This window comes from Thermobia domestica, chromosome 2, assembly GCF_964235325.1.
Source record: "Thermobia domestica chromosome 2, izTheDome1.hap1.1, whole genome shotgun sequence".
Taxonomy (NCBI): Eukaryota; Metazoa; Arthropoda; class Insecta; order Zygentoma; family Lepismatidae; genus Thermobia; species Thermobia domestica.
Genome location: NC_137455.1, coordinates 36,397,937 through 36,412,260, shown reverse-complemented (window position 1 = coordinate 36,412,260; position 14,324 = coordinate 36,397,937). Strand labels below are relative to the sequence as shown.

The window sequence follows — 14,324 nt, the reverse complement described above, 5'->3', positions numbered from 1 at the left end:
AACTCCGATAAGTGATAATTTCACAGTCTTGTTTTATTACAAGTGTAATCTCTTTAGTCAATGGAGAGGAGGACGTGGGTCATCGGTCAGAGTTGATGTCGATGGGTTTTGGTGGGTCGGAGTTGGTCGCAATGGTTCAGAGTGGTTCATAGTTGGTGGTGGGTCAGAGTGGATCACGATGGTTGATGGGTCAGAGTGGGCCAATGGGTCATTTGGGTGGTGGGTCAGAGTGGGTCATGGTGGGTCGTGGATCAAATTTTCATTGACCCACACCATCTATGATCATTTATAATCGTTTCCGTGGGGAAGTCAGAAGAACACGTGCCTAGTAATCGTAATATTGATAGTTCGCGTCCACCCCGGGGTATTTGTTTTGTGTTTTTTTGTTTCACCTAAATATAAACAAATCACACATATAGGCATTTTAACATATTTTGGGAGAGTAATTTTGTGGTTCGTTGGCGTTTCATCGCGTCTCTGCCGCTGGTAGTAAAGTTTTCAAAATGGAACTTGGGCCATCACGGATCGTCGCTGCGGGGCCACCAATTTCTGGCGAGAGGTTAATAGTTGACCACCTGTAGTCACCGACGCTTACAGCTTAGGGTAATGAACGATGTCCTTGCCTTGTAGACTTCATGACTACCGACGTCGGCAGTCAACTAGCTTTTAGTATTCCTTTACTAACCATCTATCGTTCATGTTTGTACACGGTGTTGTCATAATAATAATAATAATAATAATAATAATAATAATAATAATAATAATAATAATAATAATAATAATAATAATAATAATAATAATAATAATAATAATTATTATTATTATTATTATTATTATTATTATTATTATTATTTGTAGTAACAGTAGTATAATTGATGATAGAATAATTATTGTCTATGTATTGTCTAGGTAGGACTACACACAGGATTTGGCTCGTTTTGGTTCGACTTGACTCTAATCCGAGTCGAGTTGGAAGATATTTTTCGCGCCGAGTCCAAGAGTAGACCTCAAAGATGTCTGTTTCGAGTCGAGTCGAGTTTCAAAGAAAAGTCGTTCGTGCCCATCCCTACTAATGAGAGCTTAATCGGAGTTAAGCGAAATTGAAAGTCACAATATTTATCTAAGCGACCCCGAAAACTATGAATCTAATATCGATCATTTTCTAGCAATCTTTTATATGTATCCCCCTCCCATTCACCATAGGTAACCCGACAGCACTCTTTTTGAAAGTATAAGAAATGTGGTTAAAATTACTCTAGGCCAGTGGTTCTCAATCTAATTCCTATCACGATCCCCTTTTATCACACGCTCTTGCCAGCGACCCTTTTATAATTTGTTTTATAATAAGCTTGTGTGGGATTTTTCACATACCTATTTCTATAATAGTAGAATCCATTTTTTCTGTTTATAGTGAACAGTGCCATGGAAAATCATTGCCCGGGGCGAGAGTATAGTACGATGTCACCGTATATATGAGTGACGTCGACAGACTAGCTACGAAGCGCCACCATGGTTGGCACGAAGCTCAATAACATTTTCAAAATAAACCCTACCTTTCCTTAATTTTGAGCACATTTTACTACGTTTTTCCTTCTATTTTACACATGTGCACATGCACTTTCCTAACTTGAGTAACACACTTCCTCCGAAATGTGTGGCCCCTCTTTTCGGCGCCCGGCACTGACAGTGGATACAGTAACTGTAATATCTATATTCCCAACGACGAAGGTGCTGGTTCAAGATGGATGTTAAACTCCTTCATTGAAGAGGCCATTAACGTATCCGATCTAAGCCCACAACTTCTTGACCAAATAATTGAATGATCATGCGACAAGTCTTTGCAACTGGTTTTCTGTAACGAAGACTTGGACAAGTTCTGCCTGATGAGGAGAGAAGAATATCCTGGTCTGGTGATTGCTGCTTTAAAAGTAATAATTCCATTTGCTATATCGTACTTGTGCGAAAGTGTTTTTTTTTTTTTATGGCAAACATTAAAACAAAGATAAGAAATCGCTTATCAGTTGAAAACGGCTTGATATTATTCGTCATGAAGATTGAACCGGGCATTGCTGCACTAGTGAAATTACACCATGCTTAGGTATCTCATTAGGTTTTAATTTTAATTGTATTTCAATGTGCAGGTTTTGTTTCATGTGTATTTTTCTAGTATTTCTATATACAGTTCTCATTAGTTTTATATCATACCTCTTTGATTTAAATTCATTTTTAAACAACTCTACTAACTAACTAACTCTATGGCCTATGGAACCCGGAGGTTCAATGCCGCGTTCACAAAAGCTCTACACTGACTTCTATCCTTAGCCAATTGGATCCAGTTTCTACTTTGTATTCTTATCTCAGCGAGATCCATCTTAATATTGTCCTCCCATCTGCCCCTAGGTCTTCCTAATGGTCGTTTTCCGTTTGGTCTTCCAGTCAAGACTTTCAAAGCGTTTCTACTTTCTTCCATTCTAGCTACCTGACCTGCCCATCTAAGCCTCCTAGACTTGAAGACCCTAACAATGTTGGGTAACCGTATAAATTATGTAGTTCCTCGTTATGAAGTTTCCGCCATTCCCCATTCCCGTTCCTCTTGGGTCCGAATATTCGTCTAAGGATCTTGTTCTCAAATACTTTCAGTCTATGTTCTTCCCTCAGAGTAAGCGACCATGTTTCGCAACCATACAGAACAACAGGCATGATTATCGTTTTGTATATTTTAAGCTTCAAATTTCTCGACAGAATTCGCGACGACAAGAGACTTTGAACCGAATAGTAACACGAATTCTAGACCATTTGAAAATGTTCAGTAGACTTATTTTTTATTGTTCTTTACAGTGTGTATAAAAAATAAAAGTATGCCTATCAGAACAAAATTAAAAATAATTTCTGGTATTAGATTCTAACTATATTTATCTCTTCCGCCTATCTTCGCGATCCCCTAGGGGCCGCGACTCCCAGGTTGAGAAACCCTGCTCTAGGCATACATGAGTTATGATGGAACATACATACATACACTTTTATATGTATAAATGCAGATAAGAGAGAGTTGAGAGAGAGCGATTAAGGAATTACCGCTCTCAATCTCTTCACTTTACTTTTGCGATTCGTGAATTTCTTACGTGACAGTTTGGGGCTATCTAGTTTTTTGTCTTGAACCACGATCCGATTTTTGATATGCTCTACCTAAATGCTGTAATGCGAATATTGAGAAGTTATCTGCGATGAAAGTAGCTGCAAATAAATATATTACATAACTTATTTATTGCTATTACACGATTTTTTTAAAATTTGTATTGAATATTCACACATAACACACCGACGTTCTGTGAATACCTCAGATGTTATATTTTAAAGATAAGAATTACTTATGTCGTGAAGTGATATGAATATATATATTCACCTGATATATACAACTGATGATATGAATATATATATTCAACTCATATATACAACTGATGATATGAAAATATATATACAACTGATGAATTGTAATGTAACTATTTTACATAATTTTCATGCATTGAGGAAAGTAGAATATCATGAATGAATCTCACCTGAACGGGTATCGAACTCACGATTTAAACGCTCGGTGGTATACCACTGAGCTAACATGACCGCTTTTCGGAAGCTGCTTCTGAAATATAACAGCTCATACGTAAATGCTCTTTTCCGTATGGAAATCACAATGACGAAACGAGAGTGTGAATACATAGTCTCGAAATATTGTATCATTAAGTATTTCAATCAATGTTACTTTTTTCTACACTTAATACCATTTCAACATGTCTTATTATATTTAACAGAAGGAAAAACATATCTGTACATCTTTTCCCGATTACTAAGGTTGGCTTTGGAGGTTCGAACCAGCAGCTTTAGTTTACTGTTTTCCGAAGACACCCGAAGTTGGACTTCGAAAGTGTTCGTCTCAAAACAGCTATAATCATATCGCTCAATCTGTTTGGTATATGGTATATGTTTTTATACGTGTAAAGTCAGTATAACAATTCATTCTTTAAACAGCTTTTCGTATGTATTAATATTCCTTTATAAAAACTGTTTTTATTATTATTATTACGGCGCACCATTTTCAGATTTCTTTCGCGAGTCGTTGACCAAGTCGTTCGCCACCAGCGTTGCCAGACTCACAGCTCGGAATTATTCCAAAACCTGATCGAACTTATGCTAGATTCGGTCAAATTATGCTAGATCCTCATAATTACTAATTCAGGAGTTTAAAAAAAAAAACAAAGTTGAGATACGATAACGTAACTTAAAATACACAGAGAGCAAGAATGCATGGATAGAACTCAATACTTCACGCACCAAAATTTTAACTCAACTAAATTACTGCAGTCGTTGCCAAACTCAATGGCGTATATATCGTATAAATGAATGCAAAGTTTTTGTTTACATATTTTGAAAGAAAATTACTTCGCAGCATAAGCGGAGTTGGGAATCGTCTGCTGGGGGAGGGGGCAGATTTTTGGTCGGTCTCGGAGCTGTCATTTCAGGAATAAATATGATCATGAAGTCAGAAGTAAAGATGGTGAAGTTGTCAAAAAGTTGGGGGAGAATGGCCCCCATAGCTCCGCCCATGACTCGGAGTTAAAGGATTAGAAAACCCTGGGTGGAGCCACAAAAAAAAAAAAAAAGCCCAAAGCCGTTCTGAACTTACTTAGGAAAGTAAGACTGCCTGTATGGTTTACCGAGTGTATGAATCAATGGAAGAGGATACATTTCTGCCGTTCTTTTTCTTCCCACGACCAACTTCTCCAGGTTTTACGGCTTTTTGATAACTTGCTGAAATTGTGCTAGATTTGGGCAGGATGCTAAAAGCAAGATGCTAGGTGCTAGAGACATGCAAATTATGCTAGATCTAGCATCATTATGCTAGATCTGGCAACGCTGTTCCCCACAATAGGCGTGTCGTGCAAGTAACCAATCACACGTCAAGTACTAGCTTTTACCTATTGCTTTCTTTTCACAGCTCAGAATATTGGTAACTATGGATAGACGTACAGCAGTAAATACTTTATGGGAGTTGGAAGGTTATTCTGCAACTGCAGCAGCTAGCAGGCGAGTAGGTGTCCCGGCCTCTACAGGAAGGCAATGGATTCGGAAATATGGTGCTACAGGTCAGACTGGTAATTTACGATCTCCTGGTCGTCCGCATGTGTCAACCGAAGCCCAAGATGCGAGATTAGTAAACGAAGCCCGGTTAGACCCACTAAGGACGTCTAGACAGATAAGGGAAGCTTCTCTCTTTCCTGGTAGTAAGCATACAACTCTGCGAAGGCTTCGTCATGCTGGGTTACGTGGCCGTGTTGCTGCCGTGAAGGAAAAACTCTCAGACGACCACAAAATTTACCGTCTCGCGTTTGCACAGGCGAATGTGGGTCTCAATTGGGAAAACGTAGTTTTTTCAGATGAATCCATATTCACAACATCAAAGGAGGGACGCCGTCTTGTGTATCGTCCGAGAGGCACCCGATATGACCATGGATATGTGGCTGCTTGCAATCGCAGTGGCCATGTATCTATTTTATGTTGGGGTGGATTTCCAGTCGCGGAGCAGGACAGCTTCATAGAATTGAAGGACATCTGGACAATGCTCAGTACTTAGACATTATCAGTAATATCATGGTGCCATCTGTTTCAGCCTGATGGTGTAATTCAGTTCCAGCAATACAAGTCGCCAATACATAATTCCCGTGTGGTTCAGGAATGGTTCGCAGGGCACCCTGAGATTGATTTAATCGACTTGCCGCCTCGTGGAGCAGACCTCAATCTCATGGAAAATATGTGAGCAGAAGTGAAGCGTACTCTAAGGGAAAGTTGGCCTGAGGCAGATCCACCAAGAACTCAGAATGACCTGTGGCATCTTGTTTCCGAAGCATGGCTGGAGGTAGGGGAAGGAGATAGATTTGTCACCCATGTAATAGATTCCATCCCCACAAGAATGGAGCGTGTAATAAATTCAGAAGGGTCTTGGACACAATATTAATGTCCCCGCCTTAACTCCCGAAAACAGCCCTTTTCAGGGCTACCTAAACGCTTCTGAAAATATTTCTAGAAGTAAACCACTCCTTGTATCCGATTTCTGTGCAATCCTACTAAAAAAAGAATGATAATTAGCTGTAGGCTTTGAACACAAGACCTCTTCAGTGGCAAGTCCGTACTCTACCAGTGAGCTAACATGAACACGCAAACCTAACCTGAAGAAACACGACTTTCAATTTCTGGTATTCGATGACAATTATGCTCATATACTTTGCAAATGTTGTATTCAACTTGGGATATTCCGCAACACACACACACACATAGACAAAGCGAAAGAGAGAGAGAGATGAATACACAAAAGCATATTCAACGTATTCGAATGAGACTCTAAGTAACGACATTCCGTTCTAAAGAGAATTTGTGTTTCTTCCCGTGACGTTAAGGGGATCGGGAAAAGCTATGTGTCTTGAAGCAGGATACGACTTTGGATACTCTGTTTATACACTTTCTATATCCGTAGGAATATACTGTATTTCACGAATATAAATAACATACTGTAATGAGAATATTGAGAAGTTAAATCTGTATGACAAATAGCTGCAAATAAAAACACTATATAACTTATTTATTGCTATTAAACGATTTTCCTAACTTGTATTTAACATTCTTATATATAATAACGACCTACTGTGAAAATTATCTCAGATGTTATATTTTAAACATAATAATTACTATGTTCTGCAATTATTATGTTATATATAAACAACTTATGTATTTTAATGTAATTATTTTATATAATTTTTCATGCATTGCGGAAAATATAATTTAAAAAAGAGTATTGACCCAGATGGGATTCGAACTCACAACCTTATGATTTGAAATCCGATAGCTTACCAATGAGCTAACACAAGGACTTCTAGAACTAAGCTTCTAGCGATGTATAACGGATCTCAAGATAATTATGACATTCATATCCATTACAAACGCTGTTTCTGTTCTACTTTGACTTTTATTTTACTACTCAGGCGATAATTATGTTCTATTTCTTAACTTTGAGCATTCTTTTACATATGGAAAGATTCTTTAACGTATTTAAATGCTCCATTACGTATAGAGAGCTAAATGACAAACAAGCATGTGCTCACATTAATAAAAGGTTTCGAAATATTGTATCATTAAGTATTTCAATCAATGTTGCTTTTTTAAACACTTGGTAACAAGTCTTATTATATTTAAAAGAAGAAAAACACATCTGCAAACTTTTTCCCGATTGCAAAGGCTGGCTTGGAGGTTCGAACCTGGCTTACTTTTTCCCGAAGATACCCGAAGCTGGACTTAGAAAATTTTTGCCTCAAAACACCAATAAAGAATGCGCTCAACCTTTTTGAGACAAGGTGTACATACAATAAAAAACCATACAGCAAGAATAGCAGGAAAGTTTTAAAAAAATCATCACCCAGTGGGATTCGAAGTATTGAATCTCCACAGAAAAGAAAAACTTAACACGCATGGCTATCGAAACAACTGTGGCTTTCCTCCAGTTTATTGAAACATCAATGTTATCTCTGAGAAAGTGTTGCTCGTAGAGACAAACAGGTGTGGTAAAGGAACGTAACCTACAACTTTAAGGTTTTAAGTGCTTTTCACTAGGCTTCAAACTGGAAGGGCACCCCTAAAGTTAAGAAATATGAAATGCAAAGTGTGCTTTTCACCATGTAGTACTCCATAACGAAGACCTGAAGTGCTAAGTAAAGGCAGTCTAGAGTGATCCAAGTTGTGTCACATACAAGCATGAATTTTTATGCCATATAAAGTGCTTTTCCAGTATCCTCGTTTATCTGTATACCCACCATCGCTGACGTGCCTGCTCTTCGGTTAGATACCATTCGTGCTTCTCAGCGAACTACAAGTTCGCTAATATATTTAAATGTTCCAAATTTACACTCGACTATCGAAAATTTTATCTGCACAGAATAATGCATTTACCCCTACGAATGAACTTTGTACTGAAATTAACCGTGCTGTTTTTTCTATATGGATCTACAGTATTAGTAATAGTAGGAACGGGTTAGAAGCACCGCAGGGGTTTATTGGGCTGTTCTCGACATAAAATGGGCAAATTAAAGAATCCCCCCTTTTTTTCGTACATTTTACAATCTGTGGATCCATATAATAAAACTGCACCAAATTAAGATTTCATAAATGTAAGTGTGCCCTCTAAAATAGGACAGTACCAATTCTTTCATATATTTACCCCATGAATGCACTCTGAATAATTGGCTATACTGTATTTTTATGGGAATTGTCACACTAGCTGCATCAGGTATGTATGAAATGGATATGCTATTTTGTTATACACAAAATATTTCAAGGTATCAATAAATAATGCAGTAGGACTATTTTCTACAATCGATGAAATGATAGTATTACGCGACTTAAACTGCATATACTGAAAGTCAACCTTTTCGCACATCGTACGAAATTATCAGCTGCAACCCCGACGTAGTCTGCACCGAGAGCAAACGATGACTCATAAATCAATACTTATGCAACACTTGTAACAGATGTGTAGTAACAAGTTTATTTTATGTGTAACATGACTGAAATCGTTGCATATTTTTGGAAGACACGACTCATAACATAGGACAAAATTAATACGGAACCTGTATTTCGACAAATTACTAATAGTATGAAGAAATATGATAGTGAAGCTATCAGTAGTAAATACTCATTTTTAAGAAATTAATCATTTCCTACCTGTACGGATGCTTGCCACCCTTTGGGTAGGCCTCTAGTTAATGACGGAATGGTGAATGAGTTTTATAACTTCCACACGGAATAAAGATGATAAAAACTTCAGGATTCTCGCTGCCAGGTTTGCTCGTTTACCTCACTGCAACCACCATGCCCTAAAGAGACTGAGACAGATAACTTCAGAACTAGAACTACTTTCGCAGCTATTCCTGTCACTTAAAATCTTCTAACTTGATTTAAACTAACTCAAAAATGAATAAATTATTTCTCAAGTATCCCCCAGTACACTGTTCTTTGTTCATACTTTAAATAGAATCCATCCTGCTTGTTTATAACCATTAATGATGGGACTATTTTTGTGTTATTGAACCATCTGTGAGGCGGCACACTGTGTTTCCAACTGTCTACATAAAGATTCACTAAATTTTAGTTTTAAAAAACTATTTAAAAAAGCTTTTCTAGACAAGTTTGAATATTTACCAATGCAAGGATTATCAAAATATTACTATATGCTAGTTAAATACCATTGCGTAATATATATATTTTTATAAATTGTTAAGAGGTTTTTCTTGGCCAAAATCTAATTCCATACTCTCTCATATCTTTGTGATATAGATTCTTCAAATGAAAATCTAACAAGTAAGTGCTCAGTGATTCGTCTCCAAGGAGAATTTTCCCAAGGAATGACGAACGTAACAATTGCTAGTGGCTGCTCTCATAGCAGGAGCGTCATTTCAGATTTTGCTTGGGGGGGCAAGACCCCTTGATATAAGTAAAATTTCGCGTTTTTCACTGATTTACTATTATTATATTGATAAAATCTATATACATCTCAAACTCAGGGGGAGCAAATCCCCCTCCCTGCCCCCCCCTAAATGACGCCCCTGTCTCATAGGACTTCCCGATGAAAGATTCCAGCCATGGGCGCCTGAAGAAAATTTTCTAGGGGATCCCATCTTCCTGATTGCTATATTACGTTTGGTATTTTTTATTTGTATTAAGAAAATCTTGAGAAATGTAAGTTGTTTTCATGAGCCACGGGGACAGGGCCCCACGCCCCCCTTCGGGCGCCCTTGGTTCCAGGCCTCTTTCGAGCAGTGGAAAGATCATTGAACTCGGTGCGTGGGAGAGCAGAACTAGATTGAAGTGGAGATGAAAAATCCAGGTGTGTGTTGGTTATCTGGGGCCATGTTTGGATACTTTTTCCAACAGGTATTGTATAATGGAATTTAATTCTAATTTAAAAAAACAATTGTTGATTTGCTGAGCTAAACTTAACCACATTGCGTCGACGAAACAAAAAATTAGAATTTTATTTTGCGACAATCGGCATAGCAGCATTGCTCATTGTATTTATTTATTTAGTGTTGCGTTTTGTTATACACATTTTGCGAAAACCGATTCTGAATAAGGGCCCTCTTTTAACCAGGAACTAATCTGTAGTTTTAAACTCTTCAGCCATTTATGAAAATCAGACACAACTCAACATTTTAGTAAAATTAATTGGGCCTTATGCAGAGTCTTTCTGACGCGTGATTAGTACCATACTAAAGGGTTCGACTAACATTTGTTTCCTGCAGTAGTCAGATATTTAGTATGATGCTAATCATACGTCAAAGAAACCCGAATACGGCGGATTATATCTTTACTTGTTTTATCAATTTGTTTTTTTGTATTTTTTTCTAATCGTGAAAAACTACTTAGGCTAAATAACGTTAACAATTTCCGAAAGTCTTTTGCATTTTGATTAAAAAAAAAAAACAACTTAAAAGTGCATCATAAACACTGCCTATACATAAAAGAATTTATAGAGAGAATTGAGAGTCATAACCTTCCTCAGAAAATTCTCAATGTTACACTTGATACAACAATATTGTAAATTATTTTCAAGAACTGTTTTTGTATTTTTAGAAATATGACTAAACGTTTTGTGTTATGGATTTAATGAATATTAAAACCATCATATTGTAGTCGCTAGTCTCTGTACTAGCATACTTCCGCGACCTTTGTCTTCTCGCCACAAAGCATAATTATTCCATGGCTCAACACGGCATAATGAAATATCATTCCCCTTCTAAAACGTAATATATGACACTATTAATATTAAATAGTTATACTAATCAACCTATTATCAAAACTTAATATTAAAGTGAAATCTATCTAAGCATTTACTAACAATTTATGAATTTGAATTAAAATTTATTATCATACTTAATTGCAATGAATTTAATCTTAATAGGCCTATATGAAATTATTCTACTATAGAAAATAAAACTTCTATTACTATTAAAGTTTATTAGAAAGGTATGGGAGAATACAATTCTAACACGGCGCCTACACAAGAATTTATTTCCGGGATCCAAATTCAATAAAAACAAATTATATTAAAACAAGTAAAATCGTTCCTAAAATGAGACTAAATTAGCTGAAAGACGAGATTACGGAGGGGCTTGGACACCTAAACCTAGCATACACCCTAGTACCCGCCCCGTGCATATGTCCCTGATTTGCAATCAACAATAAAATCAATGTTGGTTACCATCGTAGAGTGATTATTATAATAATCACTCTACGGTTACCATTGAATTCCCTTATACCCTACATTTTTGTCCTTATACCTTCAATTTGAATATTCGGCCTGTTTAATTGCATATACACACCAGGCCATGCGGGTGTGTCTGTAAGAGCGACCTTTTGCGAAACAGTGTACTATATTTTTAATGTTGACATTTTATTTTATGTGGTTTAAATTCATAGATTTACTTTAATTAAAACCGTCAAACTTAGTGTTTGAATTAGGCAGTTGGCAACTATGAATTTTATGTTCGTTGTCAATACTACCAGATTTTGGGATATAATTTCCCTTTATATCCGCTTAAGATTTTCCGCAATAAGTTTATACATTGAGGGCTATGCTCCGTAATGGTTCCGTCAACGCAAAATCTGCGTTTTAGTTTGCAATAATAAATATATCGGTTATAATAGTTTTGTTTTGGTGCACATTTTGGGTTGCGTTACGCTCCGCAATATTGACGAAGTCGGGGATGGAATTAACCTTTCAATCAGTTTCTTCTTCTTTTTAATGATGGTTCTTCAAATTTTTGTTTATAAGTAGTTGGCTACTTGGCGATGACCAAGGGCCCCACAAGGAAGATAAGGCGCAGTACTTGAATGCCTTGATCTTATTTTACCAAAAAGGTTCCGGATGCTTAAGTTGGTCTTTCCAAAAGAAGTCTTCTCGAGCCCACCTTGCTCATATCTGTACGGCCCTGTGAGCCAGTAAAACTTCGTACTTAGAAAGGTTCCGTAACGCCCCCTATGGGCTTATCATTTTGTCACTTATGTTTTGCAACTGATATTTTTATGTTTATGTTTTGCAGCTGAAGTTTATATATATATATATATATATATATATATATATTCAGGCGCGGATCCAAGAGAAAGGCTATAGGGGCTTTAGCCCCCTCTTGTCGCTGAGGTAAAACACTGGATAAAATGGGCTTCAATCCTACTTTCTTTACACTGGATAAAGCGTTAAACTATGGTTTAGCCCCTCTTTTAATCATATCCTGGATCCGCGGCTGTATAGATAGATAGATAGATAATGTTGGGGGACTTTAAGAAACTGGGCCAAGGGCCAGTCCGACAATGTTTATAAGAACACGTTAGAAGAAACGAATCACGGTGTAACGTGTTCAATCTTTTCTGTTTTCGTTTTCGTAGAAGCATGCGTTTATCAAGGGCGCTGATTTATCTGTATTTTGGGGGGCATTCAGATGTGTCTTTGGTTGGAGACAAGGGTCTAAGAAGGCATATTTGAGGATTTTAAGACAAAATGAATTAAAATTATGCCAAATATAGTATATTCATTAAAAAAACATATAACAATAAAAATTGCAAAAATACATGTGGGTCCACATGAGTATTGGGGGGCCGAGGCCGCTAGGATCGGGACCCTGGAGTCTATTGAGCGAGGTTACTGTGAACTGGGTGAACTGGGTTCAGGAGAGACGAAAAAAGTAAATAAAAGTGCATACCACTTACGGTAGGTTTTCGCAATGTGTCGCGGGTACAGTTCCATAGAGTGTTTCTATCATCCAAACATTGGCGGATATACATGGACTCCTAGGGTGGTGGTAAAAGAAATGAAATGAAATGAAATCTTTGAGTTTTACGTCCCACGGTTATGCCGGTTAGGCTAAAGGAGACGGTGATGATGAGTAATGAATGAAATGCTGGAATGAAGAAAGTGGGAGGAAACGGGAGGACCCCGAGAAAACCCACGCACACGGTGTTTGTCCACCACAAAGTTCACTTGGCGGGGGCTGGGATCGAACCCGGGACCCCAAGCACCAGAGGTGAACGCTCTACCACTGAGCCACCGCGGCCCGGTGGTAAAAGATTCTACTTTTCTTCTGTCACTAGACTTTTGCAGCACTGGTGTCGATGCTGCTGGAAGGAGAGGAGCGAACAGCCCTTCGCCCCGACTGGCTCTCCCTATGCATACAGATGAGTTATAACTCTAGTCTTTATATAACATTTTATATGTCAGTCAACGGTAGTATCAATGCTAATACTTATATAAGACTATATAAAAACACGCGATCTCACACTATTATAATTTATACGGTATAATCTTATGTTATTATTATTTATATTATAATTAAAAAATCTAATTAGTGTGTGGCCATATCGTGAGCGTTGTATAATACTGTACAGTCAAGAAAGATCATAAACCTCTGTCTATAGTCATGAACATACAGTAGTTTGATGAGCTATACTTTTTTTCTGGGATATCTTATATTTCAAAACCCCGTAGCCAGAACCGCATCTACTGTACAAAAATGTAATGAATTTATCCCACTTTCTATAACTTCTACCGGAGTACGGTGGTTACAAAAATCCCTTAATGAATCAAATACGCTCCGAATATTTATCTATAATATAAAAATCAGTGTAACGATGTTTGTCCGCTAACTCCTTCCTACACCGCTACACCGGTGTAGGGGTTTCGGTGGCTCAGTGGTAGAGCATTCACCTCCGGTGCCTGGGGTCCCTGGTTCGATCGCAGCTCGCGCCGTGTGGACTTTGTGGTGGACAAACACCGTGCTCGTGGGTTTTCTCGGGGTTCTCCCGTTTCCTCCAACTTTCTTCATTTCACTCATCATCATCGTATCCTTTAGCCTAACCGGCATAAGCATGGGATGTAAAACTTAAAGATTTCATTTCATTTTTGCACCGGTGTAACTCTATCCATTAGGACTCTGGAACTAACTAATACTTTCTGACCAGAGCATAGAACACTTATTTATTAAGACTAAAATAAAGTGTTACAGTTTCAACAACTTAACGTTGTCTTCATCAGATACTCACCAATCTTGACTGCCTGATGAAGATAACGTTAGTTATAGAAATTGTTACACATTATTTTAGTTTTAATAAGTAAGTGTATTAAGCTCTGGTCAGAAAGTGTTAGTTATTTACGATTTTGATTATTTTTTATACATGACTGAACTAAACTTTTTTTTTAAAACATGATACTTTGATTAATATGCGCATCCTAATAG

At 37.4% G+C, this 14,324-nt stretch overlaps 1 protein-coding gene across 1 annotated transcript in view; it reads right to left on the bottom strand.

The window, feature by feature from the left end:
• The window catches only part of LOC145671470 (ornithine decarboxylase-like), a 70,363-nt gene extending 61,278 nt beyond the window's left edge, over window positions 1–9,085 (bottom strand). The window contains exon 1 of the mRNA XM_081740663.1: window positions 8,761–9,085. The gene's annotated coding sequence lies outside the window, so the exon portion shown is untranslated. The remainder of the gene's footprint in view (window positions 1–8,760) is intronic.
• Window positions 9,086–14,324: the final 5,239 nt, after the last annotated feature.